The sequence below is a fragment of the Castanea sativa genome, chromosome 1 (genome assembly GCF_040712315.1).
Source record: "Castanea sativa cultivar Marrone di Chiusa Pesio chromosome 1, ASM4071231v1".
In the NCBI taxonomy this organism is placed as follows: domain Eukaryota; kingdom Viridiplantae; phylum Streptophyta; class Magnoliopsida; order Fagales; family Fagaceae; genus Castanea; species Castanea sativa.
This window is the reverse complement of record NC_134013.1, coordinates 17,512,749-17,538,219: the sequence shown is the minus strand read 5'-3', so window position 1 is coordinate 17,538,219 and position 25,471 is coordinate 17,512,749. Positions and strand designations below refer to the sequence as shown.

Sequence of the window (25,471 nt, the reverse complement as noted above, 5' to 3'; positions counted from 1 at the left end):
ATCCACTCACAAGCAATAGATGAAGGGTTCAAAGGGCTTAACCCTTTAGCTAATAGATAGGCAGATTTCAGGGAGAATGCGCCATCTTTCGAGTAAGCCCAACATGAAACATCTTCTGTGTTCAGATCCATCGAGAAGGGAATGTCTTGAATCTGATTGCACAACTCTTCAAGTAGCTCTACTGATAACATACCCTGATACCAGTTACTTCCTTAGCCTTTAATATCTGTTACCAACAAATTTGATTCTTCTCTAGTCAATGGGCCTTGAATACAAGATCTCAATGGACTAAATGGAAGCCAAAATCAGCCCATAGATTGCTTAAGGCCCTATTCTTGATTACCCATTTATGGTTATTCTTGAAGATAGGACCCCCTTTCTTACAAGCTACCCACGTCCTGGAATAGGGGAGTTTCCTACCCCCTTCAGTAATTCTCAAGTCCGTGAAGTATTTGCTCATCAACATTCTTGCCCAAGGTGCTTCTTGTTCATTGGCTAATCTCCAACATTGCTTTGCAAGATAGGATTCATTCCTAGGCTGCATTTCAATAATCCCAAGCCCTTCTCTATCTATAGGAAGGGTCACAGTACTCCAATTCACAAGATGAAGCTTTCTTTTTTCTTGCATTGACCCCTAAAGAAATTCTCTATGCTATTTATCCACTGCAAGACACACTTTGGCTAGGAGCGCGCAGCATTGCATGTATTATTCCATGATGGGAGTGGAAGCAAAGTTGATAAGAACTTTTTTCTCTATAGGAGATAAAACCCATGCCTTCCAACCAGCAAGTTTATCCTGTACTCTCTCAATCACAAAATTAAAAACATTTACATTCCTCCCCTCATGAAGTATAGGAAAGCCTAGATATTGTCCCAAGTTGCTAGTGGCTTGGATGCCGAGCTGTTGACAAATATCCAACTTCATTTGGACACTAACATTCGGTGAGAAAAAAAAATTTTGACTTGGTCCTATTAACTTTCTGCCCTACCATATCACAAAAGGAGCCAAGTGCCGTGGTGATGGCTTCACAATTCTTGGCATTTGCTTTTGCAAACAACAATAGGTCGTCTACAAAGAAGATGTGAGAGAATCTAGACCCTCCTAAAGACGCACCCTAGTCCATTGCTTAGAATCACACAAACCCTCAATCTAAGCATTCACATATTCCATGCAAAGTAGAAAAATGAATGGGGATAGTGGATCACCCTGCCTTATCCCTCTAGAAGGGGTAAAGGGGGGAAGTTTCTCTCCATTGAAGAGAAGGGAGGTAGAAGAAGAGGAAATATAGCTCAAGATCAGCTTGATAAGGTCTGGAGGAAACCCAAAACAAGTGATAACCTTTCATATTAAACACCACTTAAACCTATCATATGCTTTCTCCAAGTCTATCTTGACTACCATAAATCCTTCTTTTCCTTTGCGCTTTCTTAGGGAGTAAATAATTTCCTGTGCTATAATTACATTATCCGAACCTCGCTTTCTAGCCACAAATGCTGTTTGATATGGAGAAATTAGATAGGCAAGTGAGGTCAAAGCCTTTGAACCAAGATTTTTGTGACAAGCTTATACACTGTATTACATAAGCTAACGGGTCTGAAATGGCTAATGGTTTTAGGGCCTTTCTGTTTCAGATTGAGAGCAATGAGGGTTTGGTTGAGGAACCCACATGTAGACTGTCGAGCCCCGAGGCTTTATAAGGTTTCATAGATTTTAAGGCTTCATAAATTTCAGCATCTGAAGGAATGTTGGCCAACTCCACGGCCTCATGCTCCGAAAGCCTACAACAATCCATCTCTAGTGTCATGTCTCTCGTGCTAAATAGGCATTTAGTTGTATATAACTTCAAGAACCCCTCTAGAAAATATTGTTTTGTTTGCTCCAAATCGTATATCCATTCCTCATTCTCCATTTTAACACAAGAAATTTTGTTAGCAAATCTGCATATAATAGTGGACAGATGAAAATAAAAGGTGTTTCTTTCCCCAGTAATAAGCCAATTTTGACATATAATTATAGAGTAGTAGGATATTATGAAGCAGATTTTACTCACCCTTTAGAAACTCACTGCCCACCTCACAGAAAAAGGAACCCAAACTTACAGCAAGGTGCTAATCCTGCAAAAGCTAAGTCTAAATTATAAACTACTAAGATAACCAGTGCATAAAGATAAAGTAAAGAAGGAATGAATATGATGCATCAATTTACTTCCTCAACAACAAAAGTCTATTGTGAGAATAATAATAATCATCATCACTGATGAACCAGAAATTTATGGTTGTCATTATACGCAGATCATCATTTACTCAGAGAAGACGTTACGCATTTATTACGGCCATTGATGACAAAATGTAACTGATGGAGCAACGGTCAGAGAATGAGCTATGGCCTCCAAACAAAGATTCTATAACACATTAGCCGTTGAGCATAAATGCAACGCATCATTGCCCATTAATGAGGCATACAACTATAAAAGAGAAGATAACAGAAGCTAAAGGTACACACAAATACTCAACGGAATCACTCTCTACTCATTTTCTCTCTAGAATCTTTCTCCCTTACTGACTTAAGAATTGGAGGCGGTTTGGCTAATGCCACACTGGCATGTTACTCTTCCACCCAGTTCATTTTGCAGGTTTCTCATCAACAAAGATGACCCACTCATAGCATCATCCATCTGCTACAAAGAGAAGCTCAACTGTTGATTTTTTTCATCATCAGTTTGGCGCCGTCTGTGGGGAACGCTAATTATTCAAGCCATCTCTCCCCATGACAAAGAGTTCCTCAAAGTGTGAGATGGAAGTAGAAACTAGACCTCAGCCAGATTCTGTGCAACAACAACAAATCCAAGCTCTCTTGGCAAATGTGGAAGAGCTGACTTGCCAGAATGAGGAGCTACGAAAGATGATGGAGTCTTAAAATGTAGAGCGTCGGCAAACAGGTGAAAACCAAAATGAAGAAGAATCAAACTCTCAAGCCAATAGGTGAGACAGAACTTCAGGAGAAGATTCCACTAGCGTGGAGAATGAGCTCCGCAACATGAGAAAGGAGGTGGACAAACAAAAAAGTGCTACAAAGGACAAAGGCAGAGAGAACGTGGATGGGATGATTCGATGGACGGACTCACCGTTCACTAATGAAGTGTTGAATTGTCCCCTCCCATCAAAATTTTGTCTCCCACAATTGGAGTCATATGACGCTTCCAAGGATCCCTTGGATCACATCGAATTATTCAAGACGCTGATGCTATTGCAGAGGACCCCAGACGAAGTGATGTGTAGGGCATTCCCAACAACACTAAAAGGAGCAGCCAGAGTATGGTTTAGCAAGATACCCCCAGGAACCATTGTAGACTTTGAACAACTCAACAAGGGTTTTGTTTGTCATTTCATTTGGGGGCAAAGACACAAAAAACCAACCGGTCATCTTATCAACATCCAGCAAGCAGAAGAAGAATCACTAAGGCAGTACGTCACACGGTTCAATAAGGAGTTGCTATAGGTAGATGAAGCTAAAGATCAAGTCATCCAAACAACCTTCCAAGCAAGATTTATACCTAGAGATTTCTTCTTCTCAATCACTAAAAGTCCACCAAAACAGTAGCGGAGTTGCTCTGTAAAACTCAGAAGTACATGAATGCAGAGGATGTTGTGCTCGCAAAGGAGATGAAAGGGAAAAGGAAGAGAGACAAAGAAACAAACAGCAATCGGGATTAAAAGAAGGAGACATGAAGTGGTTGACAGACTATAGGGAAAAAGAAGGAGCTTCCAGATAGGAAACCCAAGTTCACCAACTTCAATCCTCTAATAATGCCAATTGAGTAGGTCCTTATGTAGATAACAAACGATCCTTCCCTACAATGGTTGAAGCCAATTAGCACTCCAATTGAAAGAAGAGACAAGAGCAAGTACTGTAGATTCCACTAGGACCATGGGCATCGTACTGATGAGTGTAGGCATTTGAAAGACCAAGTAGAGACTTTAATCCGGCAAGGGAAGTTACAGAAATATGTCAGAAAGACAGAGCCAAACAGGTACCAACAGAAGGACGATCAGGACAGAACTCCGGAGATAGGGGATACCAAACCCTCTGCAGGAGAAATAAAGACAATCTCAGGAGAAATAACAGAAGGCAAAACGTTGAAATCCCTGAAAAAGGCACAAGGAAGGGAGATAAACAACGTCCATTCACGACTCCCTCCAATGAAGATGCCAAGGAATGACGAACCTGATATTGTCTTCTTAGAGAAAGATGGTCGCGGCATCAGGCAACCCCATGACGATCCACTTGTAATCATGCTCAGGGTAGAAGAGTTCAACATCTACTGGGTGCTCATTGACAACAGAAGTTCAGCGGATCTCATCTACTTGCTTGCATTTCAACAAATGAAACTGGATAAAAAGAGGATTAGGCCTTTCACCTTGCCTCTAGTAAGCTTCACAGGGGATAGAATCGTCCCCAGAGGCATCGTCACTCTAACTATGATTGCAGGAACTTATCCGACACAAGTCACTAAGGAAATTGATTTCCTTATAGTTGATTGCCCTTCAACATACAACATCATCTTGGGAAGACCTGCACTCAATAGACTAAGAGCAGCAACGTCGACATATTACTTGAAAGTGAAGTTTCCAACAACCCATGGGGTAGGAGAAATCAGAGGAGACCAAATTCTGGTAAGAGAGTGCTATCAAGCTGCCTTAGCATTTGGAGAAAATCACACATGGGTAATCAATGAACTAGAGCCCATTCCCAAACCGTTAGAAACACCACAAGAAGTAGAGATTGTCCTAGGAGACTCGACGAGGATATTGAAGATTGGAACAACACTTCCAACCCCTGAGAAAGAGAAAATGATCTCCTTCCTAAGGGCAAACCAAGATGTTTTCATCTGGAAACATGAAGATATACTCGGGATTGATAGGAAGATCATACAACATCTTTCCAACATCAACCCGAAATGCAAACCTGTACAAGCTTTTGGATGTGAGACGACATCCCCTCACTAGATGAATTTGCCATCAGAGGAGTCAGATCATCCATAGAGAGTGCCTCATGGACCTTCAAAGCTACCGCGTCAACATCATCCTAAAAGGTTGGAAGGAAAGATTTACCACCAGCTTTCTTCTTCTTCCTAATCTCCTCTCCACCGGAGGCAATCATCTTTAGTGACGAAGAGGGAGAGGCAAGGCGCTTGGCAGGACGAGGTGTTTTCGTGGGATCTTTCTTAACGACATCACTAGTCTTCTTCTTGGACAAAAGGCCACTGATGGTTCCACCCTTGGCCTTCTTCTCTTGAGCTTCAGCTAATTTTTGCTTGCTGAACCTGATCATCATTCCTGAAAGGAAGAAGAAAAACACATAAATTTTTTTTTGAGGAGACGATTCCAGACCCAAAAAGCACTCACTCTTCTTCACAACTTCCAAATCTCTTCAAACCTTAGTAGACGATTCCAGACCCAAGAAATGAAGAAATAAGGATTGAGGAGAGACAAGCTCGTCAAAATCCTTAACGGTCTCCAAATATTCCCTTACTTTTTCAACACGAGGCTGGTACCTCTTCTTCAGACAAGAACACTAGGTAACTGCAAAATAAGAGTACAAGTAAGTCACCTATCACCGTCACTCCTAGAAAAAGGAAAAACAACTAAAAAGACAAGGAAAATGCACTTGACACGGGAACTCCCCAACTACGAAAAAGCTTGAGGGCTTTGTCCAAGTCCTTACCAGGAACGAACTCCCAACCACTTCCAGAGATAAAAAAGAAATTTGGCTTCTAGTTTCGAAGAGACGAGGGATAATTAAGGATTAACCTAGAAGCCCTATCCCACGGCTTAAGCTTATAATAGCCGAGGTCCTTAGACTTCCTCAGATGATAAAAATGGAGGAATTTTTCCCTCCTAATGATATCAACATCATTGGCAAACATCCATACCACCATGCAAGAAACAAGGATCCGCCAAGAGTTAGGCACCAATTGCGCCGGAGCAAGATGCAAATAGGAAAAAAGTTCCCTAACAAAAGGATGAATAGGGAAACGAAGGCCACTGGCAAAGTCAGCCTTGTAAAAACAAACCTCATCAGTATACGAGTGACAAGCCATTTCTTCGTCAATCGGGATCCTAATTTTTACAGAACCAGGGAACTGAAATCTATCCCTGATCCGCTTCTTGTCCTTTTTAGAAAGGGAACACTAGATATTCCAGGCTTTATAAGGGGCAGAAACAAAAATGGCCCCTAAGACCACACGATCATCAAACGAGGATAACCCCGTCTCCAGGTCACTAGACCTTACCTCAGACATCCTCAGCAACCTAGCTACCTCAGCAGAATAGGAAACTAAAGGAAACCAAGAAGAGAGGACAGAAGTATACGGACAATCCTTCCCTACAAAGGAACTAATCCTCTAAAGACGCTCCCCCTCTACGGACTCAAGTAAACTACCTAAGTGAGCAAAAAAGAAAGCTACTAAAGGATAATCTGCTCTAATAGCAGAATAATCTACCATGGAAGAATTAGAAAAGAAGAAGAAGCACGATGGACTTACCAGGAAACGCAGAACAAAGAAAGGAAGCTCGGAGGAGAAACAAACCCTAGAACAAAAAACTGAATAAGGAAAAATACAGAAGAAAGGAAAGAGGAGGGAAAACGCAAAACACGTGGCCAAAACTCACGTGGGAAAATCGAGACATGTTCGCACGTCAAACACATCCTAGCCGTACATGTGGCGCCCAACCACCCAGACATCAAGTCGTCATAAATGCGTAGCACACAGAATACAAAGCGTCAGACGAATCTATTCTTATCTCGTCTAAAAGACGAGAAAACGAACAAGGGGGCAACTGATGAACTAGAAATTTATGGTCGTCATTATACGCAGATCGTCATTCACTCAAGGAATACGTTGCACATTTATTACGGTCATTGATGACAAAACGTAACTGACGGAGCAACGGTCAGAGAATGAGCTATGGCCTCCAGAAAAAGATTCTATAACGCATTAGCCGTTGAGCATAAATGCAGCGCATCATTGCCCATTAATGAGGCATACAACCATAAAAGAGAAGATAACAGAAGCTAAAGGTACACACAAATACTCGATGGAATCACTCTCTACTCATTTTCTCTCTAGAATCTGTCTCCCTTACTGACTTAAGCATCGGAGGCGGTTTGGCTGACGCCACACGGGCGTGTTACTCTTCCACCCAGTTCATTTTGTAGGTTTCTCATCTACAAAGACGATCCCATTCACAGCATCGTCCATCCGTTACGACGAGGAGCTCAACTGGTGATTTTTTGCATCATCAATCATCATAATTTTTTTATGGTTGTTTTCATTCTTAGTATATTAGACTAGGAAGTGTTAACCAAATTATGGAGCCCACATCAACCATGAACAATATAACATATAATTGGTTTAATCTTTTTTAGTCAATTAATTAATCCCAATTTAGATTTTCCCCCCATCCAAGCTTCAAGGGGAAAACAAACAACACTAAAACCAGAATTTAACTTTGGTTGAAACAAAAACCGTATAGAATAAACGCACTTTAAACCTACCATAGAAATTATTTCATTTTATCCCTGTGTTGAGTTCCAAAATAAAGAGCAAATTGACTTCGGAAGTTCATAGTACGTAGACTTCCACATAAAATGAGTTGCACTCACTCAACAAAAATTGTAGCAAGACTAATCCCCTGTCATTCCTTAAACGTGGATATATAATGCAAATAAAAATCATTGCAAACACAATCCTTTGTCCATGAAACTACACAAATCATTATCATTCATCATTCCATGTGTTTTTCTTTTTAGGTAAAGGAAAAATTTAAGAAATACACGAATAATAAGAGGGGAGAATTTGAAGTTCGGTTATGAGAATAGACCATATCATTGAGTTTCAGGGTTCTTAATCGGATGAGACATATAAGTATTACCAAGTCATCCGTTGTTATTTTACCTATATAAAAATGTTGGTAATGTTTTGATTATAAAACAAAAAATTTCTCTCATGTAGATAAAATTTATTCATGAGACCCTTATTCCACACTTAAAAAAAATTGAAATACTAAGACATTTCAACTTTTTTTTAGGGAATCAATAGTAGAATTTATTAGTTTAATATCATAGTATACATTTAGGAATAGAATATATGGGCATTTTTCAAATCAAGAATATTTTTGCCCTTTGTCTTTGGCAACACTAGCAAAAGATAGAGTAGCTCTATTACGTTTCAAAGGCACACTAACATAAGAAAAAAAATGTAAACTTTCACAAATTAAATTAATGTCTTTTAGAGAGATGATTCTATCACATTTGAGAAGATCACAAGTTCGCTAAATGTACTTTATGCAATAATGTATTCCCAAAATAAAGTAAAAACAAAAATAAAGTAACTTTTACAAGGCACTTTTGTAACTCAACATGAACATCAAAATTCAGATGTTAAAGAATTCATGAACTTAATCATAATTTAATCCTATGTAGTGGTATTTAGTATATCTCACTTCTTAATTAATTATATATAAAAAAAATACCCTACTTCTTAATTAATTGAATGAAAAAAAAAAACCAAAAGTACATGGCAAAGGAACACGTGTAAATCCTATGTATACAAATTAAGCACACAGAATAAAACCTAAAACAGAAGCACAAGCACAAAGCCATACATGAAACGAGAAAGAAACATAACCTGAAACTGAAAAGTAGAATTAAAAAGTTGCTTATCTTTACAAAAAAAAAAAATCTATGTTTTGAAACTTTTAAAGTACCTTTTAAAAAAGGCTTTTCTTGCTTTGCTCTGTTTCATTCAAAAATGGAAGTGCCAGCAAGTTCCGTGTCGTATTGTATCAGACTCAACGAGTTGTATCGGCCACCGCCTTCTATGTACCTTGCCTTCTTCTCTATCTGGGTCATCATCGCTTGTTCTTGGACCATTAATACCTACAAAAACCGCCACTTTCAGGTCCTTTTTTTTCTTCTTTTAATTTTTTTTTTTTTGAAATTTTTTCCTAGGTTTATTTAGATAGTATGATTGGATATGGAATTTGAGCGTTTTGGTTTGATGGCTTGATGTGTATGTTTCAAAATCAAAACTAAAAAACCAGAAATTTAACAACAAATATGTATATATATATATATATATATATATATATACACACACATATATACAAAAATTGCTACAAAATAGAAATGAGAGCTAGAGAGACTTATGATGATGCCGAAAATCTTCAGTGAACCACACAGTCTTCACATGCTCTAAGCAAGACCTACATAACACACAAGGAAGAAGAATAACCTACGAAGGGTACTAGTGTGGTACCAGCCAAAGACCCTCCGACGGTCAAGTTAGAGAAATCTCTTGTTCACAACTCTAGAATGCCAGAGCTAGGGTAAATCAAGCGTACCTTGATTTGTTAGAGTATTGGGGTTTTTATAGTAGCATAGGGTTGACCTTCGTTTCTTGGCTCAGAGGATCTTTCCTTGTAGGAGAGATCTTCTTTAATTCGTGTATCTTGCAGAATCCTTTCCTTGTAGGAGACCTTTTGGTTAGGATTTATCATGGGGCACAAGATATGTCCTTATATATTCATACATGGAACTCAAGTAAAGTATATGCTGGACCCGTCAAGAGTTTGTCTTGCCCCCGTCAGCTTCATGTCGTCAGCTTGTCATTCCGTCTGTGTCTTATGGTCATCACATAAAGGTACCAAGGATCTTGAGGCACACCCATCAACTTTGGGATTGACCCGTCAGCTTTGGGATGAATTCGTCAGCTTTATGGTGTCATTTAAGAATCCCTTATCAACTGCCCCACTCCATAATCCCGTTAGCTTTAGCTGACAGGTTGCTTTAGCTGACGGGTTGTGGAGTTTGATTTGCCGTTCGTTTATCATAAATACGTTTTTCAAGGAAGAAGCATTTACTAATTGATTCCTCGAGCAGCCATTATTAAATGTCAAGACACGTGGCTCAAGCTGGTTGGTCTCGTTTCTGGATGAGGGTGTCGCTTCGTCTTTCATGCACCTTTTACCCTATATATACTTCACCCCCTCCCCTCATTCTTCTTATTTCAACCTTGTTGTATTGAGAGAGAGAGAGCTTGTCATTTTTCTTCCATCATCCTACTGCCTCGTCACTTTTGCTACCGTCGTCTTGCTAAGGCCGTCATTCTTCCAGAGACCATCTACTAATCTATGTAAGTCTTCCCCCCTTCTCTCTTTTTATTTCATTTTACATTTTGTTTTTTAGTTTGGTCATTGCTTGTTTAGAGAAGTCGTCAACTTAGGTTCTTAGAATACCTTCGTCACTTGTAGGTGTAGATGTCTAGAGAAGTGATGAATGAGCAGTCATTAGTCCGTGAGGGAGCGGGCTATGACGAAGTCTTCTAGTTAGGTCATGAGCCCGAAGAGGGCCTCTCTTAGTCGTCAGAGAAGGAGCCATCAACCCATTCTCCTGACGAAGGAGAAAGCTATCATGGAGAGGTAGGTGAGGGAGAAGAGGGAGAGGAGGATGACGAGAGGGAGATTGAGGGTGACGAGGATGAGGTTGAGGGTGACGAGGGGGCTACTGAGGGAGATAGTTCAAGATGCCCAGAGGATGGCCATACCCATCCCTTTATCTTGCCCAAAATATGGACCGTCAACAATTTCAGGTCGACAATGGCACAAAATATCTTCAAGGACTTAAGGGACTGTTACCAAATCCCTAAAAATATTCCAATCTGTCTCCCCTAGAAGTTTGAGAAGTGTTACTCAGGGAGAACTGTAGATGTCGGCATGTATGATGCCATTCTTGCTGCTGGGTTGAGGCTGCCACTGACGTCGCTACACCGTCAGTTAGCCAATTTTTTGGAGATATTCGTCAACTAGATTGCTCCCAACGCCTGGAGGATATTCATTGGGGTTGAAATCCTCTAGGGTCGTCTTAGTGGTGGAAATCGCCAGCTTACATTAGACGAGTTCTTCTGGTGCTATCGTGTTAGGATGTGTGCCCTTAAATCCTATTGTATGATGCTATGTATGACTTAATGTTATGATTAATAAAGTTGTTTTATTATTATCTAAAATAATGGTAACATGAATATTTGGACATTATCATATAGTCCATGAGATGCATAATATGTGATTTACGTGAAAAGTTACAGAAGATATAAATCACAAGTTCTTTGTAAACTCAGAATTATGGTTCATAGTTGGTGATGAAATTGGGCATTTCATCTACGAAGACTATAACATATCAACTAAGATGATTTGTCTTGATCATGGAAGTAGAGACTTCTAGTTAGTATGTTGATATGTTTTAAGAGTTAAGACATATTGAACTAGACCGCTGTGAGATTTATTATTCTCCTAACGACTATCAAATGAATAATAAATATCACGACTTCTATTTGTATAAACTCTTAATCCTGAGAGAATAATGGACCTGATCATGAGGTGTAGGTTGCTTTGATATATTAGGAGTGAGATCTAAAGTCACGATCAAAACCTTAGTATGTTGGGCGCCACATTTAGTGTTGATGGAACATATATTCTCAAAATGAAATTCATAATCTCTCAACGGAGATATAAAATATTCCCTTGAGATAAGTTTAATGGGTTTAGTTATTCAGAGTGTTAGGCCTAACCACTTTAGTAAGGAGATACTAAAGTATATATTTATGAAATTGAATTTCATAAATATATGATGAATAACTTAAAGTATTAAACTGGGTACTCAAGCATTAAGATATAGTAATCTTCAAAGTGACAGTCTATATTCATGACTTTGTATTAGTATGAATATTTTATGAAGGGGTTGCATGTATAATAAAGTCTTGGGATATAATTTATTAATAAGGCCTAGAGTGCAATTATATTTATATAGTGGTATTAAATATAATTAATAGTAACTTTGAACTTGTCAAGAGTTGACAAAAAAGCTCAAGGCCCATTGGAGCTAGTGTCTTATTGGTCTCTTTTGGTCTCACTCCAAGCAACACACTAAAGCCCAATTGGAAAGGCCCAATAGGCCAACCCAATTAGATAATAAGTTAGTTATAAATGGAGAAACATACATAATTTTTTATAAGAGAAAAAAAAGACACATCATTTTGAAATGGTGTGTATGTCTGAGTGAAGCCACTCAATTATTCTTCCTTGGAAACTGATTGAGGGACCACACTTCTTGGGCGTAAAGTGGAATTGGAGTGAAGATTAAAAGTGTTCCCAAGTACTTCTAATATTTTATTTTGGATTTCACTACACCAAGGTACGCTATCTTATTCTTAAATTCTAAAATTTACATAGTGCATATTATCAATCATGAATGAAATACATCCATGTTTGTTGCTTCCGCTGTGTGTTTTGTATGAGATACAAAACCAGATTTTCCAACATATCGACCTCAGCACATTGCCTCATCCCAAGGAATTTTTAATTTTGCGGCAAGGAAGAAAACACCTAGGTTGGTGTTAGACATGCCTGACTCCAATAGAGAAGAGTAGATATTTTTTTGTACAAGGGACGAATTGGGTATGTTGTCCAGAAGAGTGGGTCACCATGCCTCATGGTTTTGACAACATTTGGGGTGTAGTTAAGGAATCAGGTTTAGTGTCGTTTGCTTTCACTTTTTCCTGTATTTTTTGCCTTTAACGTTATCTAATTTTTAGTTTTGATAATGTCGTCTGCTTTTTTTTCAGCCAGCGTTCGCCCACATATAACTGAAGAGCAAGAGGAGTTTATCTGTTGGATCCTTGAAGTTCCTTTTGAGCAATGGAAGTGCAGGGACCTGATTATTCTTGATAGTCTATACGCCTATTGTGGTGGTCCAGAGCTAACGCCAATAGCACATAGACTAAACAATTATTCTCGCCGTCGTAAGTATCTTGTCCTTCTCTTTTTACCTACCGTCATTTGCATGTCGTGTACGCATTTAACTTCATCAGTCGCTTTTTGCAGAAATGGAGGCAACTAGAATAAGAGCCTCAGTGGGGGCAGCTGTTGCACGCAAGAAAGAAGAGAAGGAAAAGGAGAAAGGTAAAGAGGTGGCGTCCTCATCAGCTCTCACAGTCGTTGGGAAGGGGCTGCTTAAAATCAAGGCTGAAGGGAAGGAGGACCATCCTCCTAAGAAAGGCAAGGCTACCCTCCCTACTGACAAGGGATTGAAATTGTCATCACCTCCCAAACAAGGCCACGAGGTTGGCAAAGGCCTAATGACAGCAACAGGCCCTGTCAACCAAGAAACCTGTTGCCTCCTCACCCATAAGGATTACGCCGTTGAGATGGTTGAGTCAATCATCAAGGAGACGGACTTAGATCCTTATGGCAATCAGGAGACCGAGGACCTGGGGTCGTCAGGTCTTTTTGACCTTTCTAGGATACGACTCCTCTCTTAGATACATACACCTTATGACTCTTAATTTTCTAGCTGACGGTTGTCTCACTTTGCAGGCTATGGTGAGTATGAAGGCCCTCCAAGATAGGTGTGCTGCCAAGGAAAGGGTGATCCATCGCCTTAGGAAACGTAATGATACCCTAACCGACGAGCAAGCACAGTACAAGGAGGCCCTTCGTACTCTGAACAAAGAGGTGGAGAACTTGAAGAAGAAGGTGACGAAGGAGGCCAGCCTTTGAGAGAAGGCCGACGAGGCAAGGGCAAATTTAGAGAAAGAGCTGACGGCTCTTTATGAGTAGGTGGAGACGACCAGAGCTGACGCCGTGACAGAGTTCAAGGCCTCGCAGGAGTTTATTGACTCTTGTGCCATCTATTATGGTGACGGGTTTGAGGATTGCCTAAAACAGGCCCTGTCCGTCTACCCAAACTTGGATTTTTCTAAGGTCAGCATGGGTGATCCCCTACCGTCTACTCCAGCTGGTGACACTATCCCTGAGGAGAACGACAACTCTACCCAGTCAGAGAGGGATTGAAATGATGATAGCGACGTTCTTGCTCAACCTGTTGTGGAGAAGCCTGATGCTCCTTTAACCCCGTCACATGAACCCCAAGATGTTGAAGATCCTACCACTCAAGTTGTCCAAGATCCTCTTACCAAAGATGACGAAAACCCATCAGCCCAAAATGTCCAAGACCCTTAGCTTTTTTTATTTTTCATAACTTACTATGTACTCCATCCATTTTCTAGACGATGTTAATGCCCCTTTGTTTTTTGGGATTTTTATTGTAAACACTTTTTATTCTGTGGCGTTTTTCTACATTTGTTGCTTTAATTGATCTTTATGTTCTTTTGACAAGTATATGTGTCTTGATTGGATATGCTTTCTGTCATGTGAATGTGTCCTTAAGGACTATGTACATTTATTTTTTGGATACTAGGACTATTCCGTCGGCTTGTGGACTTAGCCTCGTCTACCTGTGGACTTAGCCTCATCCACTTTTGTGGGCTTATTAATATGTTCGTCCACTTTGTGGACTCAGTAATAAGCTCGTCCACTTTGCGGACTTGTAATAAGTTCATCCACTTTGTGGACTTATAATAAGCTCGTCCACTTTGTGGACTTAGTATAAAACTTGTCCACTTTGTGGTCTTAGAATAAGCTCGACCACCTTGTGGAGTTATAATAAGCTCGTCTACTTTATGGACTTAGTATAAAACTTGTCCACTTTGTGGACTGAGAATAAGCTCATCCACTTTGTGGATTTATAATAACCTCGTCCACTTTGTGGACTTAGTATAAAACTTGTCCACTTTGTGGACTTAGAATAAGCTCGTCCACTTTGTGAATTTATAATAAACTCGTCCACTTTATGAACTTAGTAATAAAACTTGTCCACTTTTTGGACTTAGAATAAGCTCATCCACTTTGTGGACTTATAATAAACTCGTCCACTTTGTGGACTTTGTAATAAAACTTGTCCACTTTGTGGACTTAGAATAAGCTCGTCCACTTTGTGGACTTAGTATAAAACTTGTCCACTTTGTGGACTTAGAATAAGCTCGTAGCCTTGTAAGGGCAAACATACACACATGATATATTTGAATAACTCCTCTTATTGTGATGAATGCATATATAAGTAAAGAATTATTCCAAAAAGAATAAAACTCAGCCCTTTGGGTTTGAAAAATACTGTAGATAAAAGTCAACTAAAAGAAATGCCAAAAAGAAAATAAACTGGGAATGAGGAGTAGCGTCCTTTATGTTGTCTTCTACTAGTAGTACTTACTGAAATGCTCTGCGTTCCACGGGTGGCGAAATTTTTACCCGTCAAGCGTCTCCAAGTAGTAAGTGTCTTTTCTCTGCCACGACGTGACTCTGTAAGGTCCTTTCCAAGTAGGTCCAAGCTTTCCTTGGGATGGATCTCTCGTGGCACCCGTGACCTTCCTCAAGACAAGATATCCAACCTGGAAGTCCCTGTGCTTGACTTTGGCATTGTAGTTCTTGGCCATAAGGTCCTGATATCTCGCTAGCCTCTGCTCAGCTGTCGCCCTTTCTTCGTCAACTAGGTCAAGCTGTAAACATATGGCCTCATCGTTCCTCCTTTCGCCATAATTGTCCACTCTATAGCTTGTGAGCCCGACCTCAGCTGGGATGACTGCTTCATTTTTGTATGCCAGTCAAAATGGCATTTCTCCTGTAGGAGTTCTAGCCGTCGTCCTGTAAGCCCATAGTACTCTCGGCAATTCTTCGAGCCATACACCCTTTACCCTCTCAAGCCGAGTCTTGATAATTTGAAACAAGGATCGGTTCGTGACCTCAACTTGTTCGTTAGCCTGAGGGTGGGCGGGGGAGGAGTAGTGGTTCTTAATCCCTTACTACGAGCAAAAGCCCCTGAAGGAGTCGTTGTCAAACTGCTTACTGTTGTCTGACACCAAGACCCTAGGGATTCCGTACTTGCATATGATGTTCTTCCAAATGAAGCTATGTACGTTCTTTTCTATGATGGTGGCTAGGGCTTCAGCTTCTACCCACTGGGTGAAGTAGTCTATGCCAACTATTAGGAACTTCATCTATCTCATTACTATCGAGAATGGGCCCATGATGTCCAGTCCCCATTGAGCAAAAGGCCAGGGGGCCGCCATAGGGGTGAGCTCTTCTACCGGCCGCTTGATGTCATTGTTGAACCTTTGGCACTTGTCACAGGCTTTAATATAGGCATGTGCATCCTTCTGCATGGTACGCCAGTAGTACCCGGCCCAAATCATTTTGTGCACTAAAGACTGTGATCCTGAGTGATTCTTGCAGATGCCTTCATGGACTTCTCTTATTACATACTCTGCATCTTCAGGGCTCAAGCATCTTAGATGCAGGTGGGAGAAGCCCCTCTTGTAAAGAACGTCTTTTATCATGATGAATCGTGCCACCTGGACCTTCAGCTTCCTCGCGGCCTCTTTACCATCGGGTAGCGTTGCGTCTTTCAAATAGGAGATTATTGGCGTAGTCCAGTCACTTCCCGAGCTTACTTCATGTATATTGACGCCATTGATTAGAGGTGAAAGTTGAAAAAAAGAGAGTACCTTCCCGAAGATAAGCCTATGTTTTGCTGATGCGGCTTTAGCAAGGCAATCAGCTTGTTCGTTCTCCTCCCTTGGGATTTAAACGAACCTGGCGTGCAACTTGCTCGCTCGTTGTCGCACTTGCTCTTAGTACTTCTTCATTCTTTCTCTTTTGCACTCGTAGTCCCTATTTATCTGACTGAAGGCCACCTAAAAGTCGCAGTGTACGATCACACTTGTTGCTCCCGCAGCTTTAGCGCGATCACCCTTGTTGCTCCCGCAGCTTTAGCAAGGTCTAGTCCTGCCACCAATGCTTCGTACTCAGCCTCATTGTTTGTTATTAGGAAGTCGAGACAAACCATGCACTCAACTTCGTCTCCTTCAGCGGAATGGAGCACTGCACTGGCTTCTCCAGCTTGCTTGTTAAATGACCCATCCGTGTGAATGCTCCATTAACGATGTTCTTTTGCCCCTTGACCTTCCATATTAGTGAACTCCGCGATGAAGTCAGCAATTACTTGCCCTTTTATGGTGATGCACGGGCGGTATTGTACGTCGAACTCACTTAGTTCTATTGCCCCATAGTGCCATTCGGCCAGCGGCTTCCAGACTGCTCATCGCTCGCCGTAGAGGCTTGTTAGTCAGGATGAAGATAGTGTGGGCCTGGAAATATGGCTTTAGCTTTCGGGCTACAGTAACTAGAGTGAAGGAAAACTTCTCCATTGGTAGGTATCTTTCCTTTCCACCTCGGAGTGCTCGACTAGGGTAGTGCACGAGCATTTGTGCCCTATTTTCCTCCCTGACCAAGGCCGCACTGACGGCAGCCAGGGATACCACCAAATAAAGGAACAACTCTTCCCCAGGCTTGAAGGGGCTTAGCAATGATGGGGAAGAGAGGTAGGTTTTTAAATCCTCGAACACCTGCTGACACTCGACGGTCCACTCAAAAGACTTCTTCAATGTACGGAAGAAAAGTAGGCATTTGTCCGTTGCTCATGATACAAACCTATTCAGCGCTACTACTTTGCTGTTGAGGCTCTGGACTTCCTTCGCGTTCCTTGGTGGCGTCATTTCCATAATGGCATGTACCTTGTCAGGGTTGACTTCGATACCTCTCTAAGATACCATGAATCCCAAGAATTTTCTGGCCGTCACCACGAACGCACACTTGCTCGAATTAAGCTTCATGTTGTAAGAGCAGAGGGTGTCAAATGTTTCCCTCAGGTCGTTCAAATGATCACTTTCTCTTTGACTTTTCACCAGCATGTCATCAACATAGACTTCGACATTCCTTCCGATCTGATGTGTAAACATCTTGTTCATGAGCTTTTGATTCGTTGAGCTCACATTTTTAAGCTCAAACGGCATCACTTTGTAGCAGAATAGCCCTTAGCTTGTGACAAACAAAGTCTTATCTTGATTGGCTTCGTTTAGCTTGATCTGGTTATAGCCAAAGAAAGCGTCCATAAAACTTAGCAACTAGTGGCGAGCTGTAAAGTCTACGAGAACGTCAATCCATAGTAGCAGGTAACTGTCCTTGGGGCATGCTTTGTTTAGGTCCGTAAAATCTACGCACATTCTCCACTTCTCGTTAGCTTTCTTGACCATCACCACGTTGGCCAGCCAGTCGGGGTAATATACTTCCTTGATGAAGTTTGCATCTTGCAATTTACGGACTTCTTCCGCTATAGCCCGGTCTAGCTTTTAGGCGAATACTCTCTTCTTCTGTCGGATATGTGGAAAGGTAGGCGACACATTCAATCTGTGTTCTATGACCAAGGGGTCGATCCCAGGCATGTCTTCATGACTCCAGGCAAAGACATCCTGATTCTCCTGGAGAAAAGTTGTGAGTGCTTGGCGGATAGGTAGATTGGCAAGGGTGCCAATCCTAGTCATCTTGTCTGGTCTGGAATCGTCAAGTCGTATCTCTTCAAGTCTTTCAACGGGCTCCACCACCGCCTGATGCTCTTCTATATTCATGGCCTAAAGATGGTCGTCCATCTCCAACTTAGCTATGTAACACTCGCGAGCAACCACCTAATCTCCACATAATTTTCCCACTCTGTACTCAGTAGGGAATTTGATCATTAAATGGTAAGTTGAAGCGATCGCTTTCCACAAGTTGAGGGTAGGCCTTCCTAAGATGGCATTGTAAGCAGAAGAGCAGTCGACCACGAGGAATGTCATGTCCTTAGTGATCTGCTGGGGGGTAATCACCAATGGTGACAGGTAACGTGACTGCACCGAGGAGGAATACCCTTGTTCCTCCAAAACCAACAAGAAGAGCGCTAATTGGAACCAACCGTTCTCTATCAATCCTCATCTGCTAGAATGTTTAGTAGTAAAGGATGTCGGTGGAGTTGCCATTATCAATTAGGACCCGGTGTATGTTGTAATCCCCTATCCGTATGCTAACAACTAGTGCATCGTCATGCGGGTGGTGGAGATGGCATGACGATGTGGTGGAGATGGCGGGCATCTTTTTCTGAAAACCCAATGACGGGGTTGTTGACTCGTGCCATTTTGGGAACAACACCTATCAGCTGGATGTTCTAAACCATCCTTAGATAAGTCTTACGAGCCTTGTTAATAGAGCAGGAGGTTGTAGTTCCAACCACGATCATCCTTATGTCACCTAGGGGCGGCCTGGGCCGCTCTTTCTCTCGCCATATAGGTTGCTCCTGTGGTGTGTCTGTCTTCTCTTTGCTGATGAACCTCTACAACTTCCCTTGCCAGATAAGAGCTTCTATTTGCTGCTTCAAGTCGTAGTAGTTAGATGTGCCGTGCCCGTGATCTCAATGGAATCAGCAATACTTATCTCGAGACCTCTTGTTGGGGTCCCCCTTTAGCTTCCCCGGGAATGTCAGGGCTTCTTCATCCTTGATCTGCATCAAGACTTGATCAATTAGGGCATTTAAAGGCGTGAAGTTCGTAAACCCCCCAATGGGGGGTCTCGAATGCCCATCTTCTCGTTGGTCTCCAGTTCTTGCTCTCTTTCATCCTCTGTCTTGCCGTGCTTCCTCCTATCTTTCCCTCTTCTTAGGTCTATCTTCTCGGGCCAGCAATGCGTCCTCAGCGTCCATGTACTTAGTTGCCCTGTAGAGTACCTCTGACATAGTCTTGGGGTCATTTTTGTATAAGGAAAATAGGAACTTACCCTTTCGTATTCCATTGGTAAACGCAACCACGAGTATCTTATCGTCAGCTTCATCAATCGAGAGTGCCTCCTTATTGAAACGTGCTATGTAGGATCTCAACATCTCCTCCTCCTGTTGCTTGATATTCATCAGGCACGTGGTGGTCTTCTTGTGCTTGTGCCCTCCAATGAAGTGCAAGGCGAACTGGGCACTCAAATCCTTAAAAGTGCCGATGGAATTCAACGTCAACTTACTGAACCATACCCTTGCAGGACCTTTTAGCATTGTTGGGAAGGCCCTGCACATGATTTCATCCGCCACCCCTTGTAGGTGCATTAGTGTCTTGAAGGTCTCCAGGTGATCGAGGGGGTCCTTACTACCGTCGTAAGTTTCCACCTAGGGCATGCAAAACTTTGGTGGAAGGGGGAACGAAGTGACGGATGCGATGAAGGGCAAGTCTGTCCAGTAGACTAACTCATCAAGATCATTCGATACCCGTTCTCTGAGGGCGTTCATCATGAAGTCCATTTCCTTCATCATTTGCATCTCGGCGACTATGTGTGACAGTGGAGTATCTACAGCAGACGGATGACTTGTATCCCGCTGCTCTTGTTTGGTCGGAGCATTGCTGTCTTTCGGACCCTCTTGGTTCCTTCTCTCGGCGCTGGTTCCGTCCTGGTCCTCCTGAGTGTTAGGTATCGCGTTCTTTTGGCACAATTGCTCTTCTAGGTCATGGTTTTGCTTGATAAGGCGTTCTACAGCTGCAGCGAGTGTCCGAACTTGTCTTTCGAGGGCGGTTGTACGTGGTTCATCCCCTTGATTGTTGGTGGTGGTTGCCATTGAGCGAATGAGTACTATGCAACTCTTTGTCCGAGAAGCGGTAGTATGGCTTACTTCCTACTCTCGTTCCCACAGACGGCGCCAATTGATGATGCTGAAAATCGTCAGTAAACCACAAAATCCTCACGTGCTCTAAGCAACACCTGCACAACACACAGGGAAGAAGAATAACTTACAAAGGGTACCGGTGTGGTACCGGCCAAAGACTCTTTGACGGTCAAGTTAAAGAAATCTCTTGTTCACAACTCTAGAATGCCAGAGTTAGGGTGAATCAAGCGTACCTTGGTTTGTGAGAGTATTGGGGTTTTTATAGTAGCATAGGGTTGACCTTCGTTTCCTGGCTCAAAAGATCTTTCCTTGTAGGAGAGATCTTCTTTAATTCGAGTACCTTGCAGAATCCTTTCCTTGTAGAACCTTTTGGTTAGGATTTATCGTGGGGCACAAGATATTTCCTTATATATTCATACATGGAACTCAAGTAAAGTATATGCTGGACCCGTCAAGATTTTGTCTTGCCCCCGTCAGCTTCATGTCGTCAGCTTGTCATTCCGTCTGTGTCTTATGGTCATCACATAAAGGTACCAAGGATCTTGAGGCACACCTGTCAGCTTTGGGATTGACCCGTCAACTTTGGGATGAATCCGTCAGCTTTATGATGTCGTTTAAGAATCCCTTATCAGCTTACCTTGCTTTGGGTAGGGTTTGTGGTTTTGGGTAGCCCAAGAATATCTTCCTTAAGTAGACACAAGAAAATTTGGAGAAACAGTCATATTAAAATTCTGAATCAAGTTTAAAAGGGAAAAGAGACAAACTTATGTCACCTCTAACAGACACTGCAAAGTGGGAAATATTAGTAATGCACCTCACACATTTTGAAAAGGATCATCCAATTTGGTTGTAATGATGCTAGAATGACCACCATCAAACTTCTAATGAGATCTGAATTACAACAACCTCCCCACTATGAAGAGACCCATTACAATTCTCTTTTGACAATAATGGTAGTAATCAAAACTTTTCTCCTACATGCTGGTCAAAGTGAAATAAGCAAATGGAGAACAAGAATTTAACATCCAAGCACAATATGAATAAAAAGAACGTATTGTTAAAAGCCAAGGAAATGAAACAACCAGAAAACAAGCAGAAGAGCTTATAAGAATAATATATCGAACAAGGAAAGCAAAAATTCTACATAGTAAGTTATCATAATCTCATTAAAAAAGTTAACATCATCCAATTAAAATGCAGCCAATCTCTATTTTTTGGCTTGATAAATATATTTGTAAAATGAATCATGAACCTGACTTCAACCTGTTCATGGGGAGGAGATTGCATTTGAGCTAGGGCTTATTGGCTTTTTATGGTCATTGAATATCAAACTACATCACATGCTTTGAAAATCTAAAACTGGCTTTCAGAGTACAATTATATCCAGCTCTTAATTGTCAGAATCTTTTTTTTGACAACATCTCAAAGACAGACATCTAAATCTTAGAAGAATGACAACATAGTATTTAGTGAACAAGTTCCCCTCAGACATTAACTAAAATGGGAAGGCCATAATAGGTGTCATACTCTTAAAGGAAATTATGCAAAAATAATAGGTTCCAAGCTGATGCAACAAAGGAAGCCTAATACTTAATGACTAAATAAAATTGAATATTATTTAAGTGGGTTAAAGTGGAGCACAAAAAGATGTTGCCATATGTTTAGCTAAATTTGAGCAAAATGTATCGTCTTTTCTATGTTATTGTTATGATTTGGAATGTAATGTGTCATCCATCTAATAGATTATATATTTTATGTTATTGTTATGATTTGCAATGTGCTTCCTTTTTATATGTTTATTTTCGTTCGTTTGATATTATTTAAAGCAAAAGATGATATTCTGTTTCCTATCTCAATCTAAGGAGACACCAAATCAGGTATAGTTTGCTAAAGAACAAGAAAAATTAACAAGTCATGCATATTTAGAAAGATTATTATTATTTCACAATGCCAACAAAAAAGATAATTAGTGAGCTAACTAACCTGTGTTTGACTGTTTTGTGCATTAGTTGTCATAGCCTTAGTAGCACCTATGTGTTGTGATGAACCCTATAGTACAAATTAAAGACATAGACCAACATAGAATCAAGTACATAATCATACATGGCACCAAAAATAATGCTTTAATAATTACCAACAACTGCAGCACCGACAGATAGCATGTTGCTGCCTGCTTCAGAAGTCTTATTGATGTGTTATGATGCCTAAACAGTCTCAATGCAAACCTAAACAGAAAATCCTGAGTATCACGCACATTCACAACTAATTCTAACTAACATACGAAAGCCAAATCCTAACTGACTTGGGAAATCCCAATTATTGAATTACAAACCTAATTAACTACTAATTAAAGTCAATTAGCTTCAAAATTAAATAAAAATAAATTAAAACAGGTAACTCTTTGAGCCTCCCTCATCAATATTTCAACAAAAAATTTATACCAAGTAACATAGAGATTCAATTATAACACAACATGGTACAAAACCTGTGCATTTAGGGCAAAAAACACACCAACACTTGATTGTACCCACATCATGTCTTGTCCATATACCACATAGCATTCTAGCCTGGGTTTAAGATTCTTATAACCATGTGAAAAATTATAAGACAAATAATTTGGCATGAGCTATAGGCAAAAAGGACTTTGACATGAACAATACTTTACAGGACTATACATTCTATGGGTTAAGTTCCACTTTTCAAATTGGGTTACCCTTATTCAGTAATATTTTCCCTACTATTTCAGCAAAGCAAATCCCTTCCCTTTGTAATTATTCCTCCAGAATATATTTTACCAGTTCAAGGGAGAAAAAAAGGTACAAGGAAAGGAGTGCAAGAAAGGTGAGCTTGATAGTTAAGTTTTCCACAAAGCTCACAAGACACTAAAAATTTATGACCAAGAGTATCAAAGATGTAGATACAGTGACACACCACGAACTAGAATTTCTAGCACATATTTTCCTACAAAATTTAGGGTAAATTACAATTTATTGTGTACTTTGCATCACTCACTTTTAAAATGTAAAATTAGTTTGGATTAAACTAAATTATTTTTATTAACCAATCATCTACTTGAAACCATGTTACACTTACACAAAATCTTTCTCCGATCTTTTTCCTTAAACCTTGCGTTAAAAATTCATTAATTTAATCCACTCCACAAGAACACCACGATAATTGAGGAAAAAGATTATAAAAAAAAATCGTTCACAACTAAGGTGTCAAATAGATGATATTAATGATGATGTGATATCACTTGAGGGTTCTTCAAAATGTATCGATTTAATGATTTCAAATTATATGGAGGTTCACCGTAGGGGTGGCAAAATTTGACACGAACTGCGAACCCGACACGACACGACACGAAATTAGTAGGTTATGGGTTGAGGCTTAACGGGTTCATGTCATATTCGGGTTGACACGGCTAACCCGTTTAATAAATGGGTTGGGTTAGTGTTAAACACATAGAACCCGTTTGACCCGTCTGACCCGTTTAATTAAATGATATTTTACCAATATACCCTTCAAACTCTAGGTATATGAACTTATTAGTTGTTGTGATTTATATTCTTTGACATATTGTGATTGATTATTTGTGATATTGGGATATGCTTTAATTTTGAATGATTATTTGTGATGCAGTTACTCGTTAGTTCTGAATTTTATATTAAAAATATTTGTTTGTTTGTTTTTTCATTAATTTTTATTTTTCATTTTGATAAAATCTGATAAACAGGTCGACACGACTGACCCGTTTAATAAATAAGTTGTGTTAGGGTTGAGGAATCTTGACCCGTTTAATAAACATGTCGGGTTAGTGTTGACCTATGTAGTCGAATACTCATGACTTGACACGACACGAACCCGACACGCGAACACGAATTGCCACCCCTAGTTCACCGTAATTTTTTAAAAGTCAAGTAAAGTGTAGTAAACCTAACCACAAGGAGGTAAATTTTATTTTGCACAAATTTTTAACTTGCTGAAAAATAATAATAGCCTTTTGTTATCAGAAAATTAGAACTATAAACAAGAGAATCTAACAAATATGAAAGTTAAAAACGTGATAATAGAGAAACGCCCACTCACATAGCCAAGCAGTGTAGAAACGACTAAGAACATGAATCCAATAAGTGTTATCTAAAAAACATAAAGATTTTTCCATTAGTGAATTGAACAAGCATGAGTGTATTACATCAAAGTAAAAGTTACAAACGAATGCAAGACCCAAAGAGAAATGGAAGATTACTATACCATGTTTGGATTGGTAAATGATCCCGAAATGCAATGCAACACCCAAAATTTTAGGTTTTGAGTAAAGAAGAAGAGAGGAGGAGGGGAAGTGGGTCAAGGAAGATCCATGAGAGAGAGAGAGAGAGAGGGAGAGAAAATGTGGGTGAGAGGAGAGAGAGAGAGAGAGGGAGAGAAAATGTGGGTGAGAGGAAAATATCTGAAGTAAAGAAGTGGGAGACCAAAAATGAGAGGGCAAAGTGGTGGGAAGTTGAAAAAAATAAATGTTAAGTCTGAAAATTTTTAAGTGGTACGAGGGACTTATTGTGACGAAAATGGCACTTATTGCAGCAGTGGAAATTGCCACAATAAGTCATGAAATTTTCAAATTTTTTTAAAATTTTTGAAAGCCCTGTTTTTTACTTCAGACCTCTAGCAGCAGTTTTAAAACTACCGTAATAGGAGTAAAAACCGTCATAATAGGCCTTTAAAGATTTTTTTTCCTACACTAAAAGTAATAAAATATAATTTAATAATCATTAAAATGACTAAAATACCTCTAAGACTAAAAAAAGGGCAAAATACCCCCATAAACTTAAAAAATGACTGAAACACTCCTACCACCCAAAAAATGACTAAAATACCCCCTGCAAAATTCCCTTGAAGCCTAAAAAAGACCAAAATACCCTTGAAACCTAAAACAAGACCGAAATTACTAAAATATAATTTAATAATCCTTGAAAATGAGTGAAATACCCCTAAGACTAAAAAAAGGCCAACTTA

At 40.2% G+C, this 25,471-nt stretch overlaps 1 long non-coding RNA gene across 1 annotated transcript; it reads right to left on the bottom strand.

Annotated features, from left to right (window-relative positions):
* Positions 1-8,774: 8,774 nt before the first annotated feature.
* LOC142640306 (uncharacterized) lies at positions 8,775-24,836 on the bottom strand. Its single transcript, XR_012845179.1, has 5 exons — positions 24,713-24,836; positions 24,548-24,598; positions 22,593-22,683; positions 22,442-22,507; positions 8,775-8,941 (listed from the first exon to the last, which is right to left on the bottom strand). It is a non-coding gene; the product is annotated as an uncharacterized LOC142640306 (long non-coding RNA).
* Positions 24,837-25,471: the final 635 nt, after the last annotated feature.